Below are 915 nucleotides of genomic sequence, written 5' to 3' on the forward strand. Positions count from 1 at the left end.
AACATGGCAAAACCCCATCTCTACTAAAAATATAAAAAATTTTCCGGGCATGGTGGTGCACGCCTGTAATCCCAGCTACTTGGGAGGCTGAGACAGGAGAATCGGTTGAACCCGAGAGGCGGAGGTTGCAGTGAGCCAGGATTGCACCATTGCACTCTGGCCTGGGCGACAAGAGTGAAACTCTGTCCCCTTCCCCCACCCCCGACAAAGCAATACACCACATAATGTGTACACGAAGAGGGATTGCTCCAAGTATAACCTCAGAATCAAAATGACTATAAATATGTATAATATGTATAATCAAAATGACTATAAATATGTATAATATAAGTATGGCCTTTGATAAGTTAAGTTCTCCTCCCTTATTTCCTCGAGAGAAATAGGGGATTGGACTAGATCAGGGGTACACATCTACGGCCCATTGACATTTCGGGAATTCAAAAAACTTCCTTATATTATGTGTAAAACTCTACCTCTGTATGCATTTATAAGGAAGTGGATTCACAACTTTTACCAGATTTTCAGTTTAAGGACTCAAGACAACAATATACAGTTATTCCATCTCACATTTTTTTAAAAAGTTAAAGTTTGGCCAGGCACAGTGGCTCACACCTGTACTACAAGCACTTTGGGAGGCCAAGGTGGGAGGACTGTTCATTGAGGCCAAGCGTTTTAGGCTGCAGTGAGCTATGATTGTGCCACTGCACTCCAGCCTGGAAAACAGCAAGATCCTGCCTCTTAAAAAACAAAAGATAAAAATTGGGAGGTCGAGGCAGAGGTATCACTTGAGGCCAAGAGTGTGAGACCAGTCTGAGCAATACAGTAAGACCCCATCTCCACAAAAAAACAAAAGCCACAAAAATTAGCTAGGCATGCTGGCACCCGCCTGTGGTCCCAGCTATTCAGGGGGCTAAG

Source organism: Mandrillus leucophaeus, unplaced genomic scaffold, assembly GCF_000951045.1.
Source record: "Mandrillus leucophaeus isolate KB7577 unplaced genomic scaffold, Mleu.le_1.0 Scaffold66, whole genome shotgun sequence".
In the NCBI taxonomy this organism is placed as follows: domain Eukaryota; kingdom Metazoa; phylum Chordata; class Mammalia; order Primates; family Cercopithecidae; genus Mandrillus; species Mandrillus leucophaeus.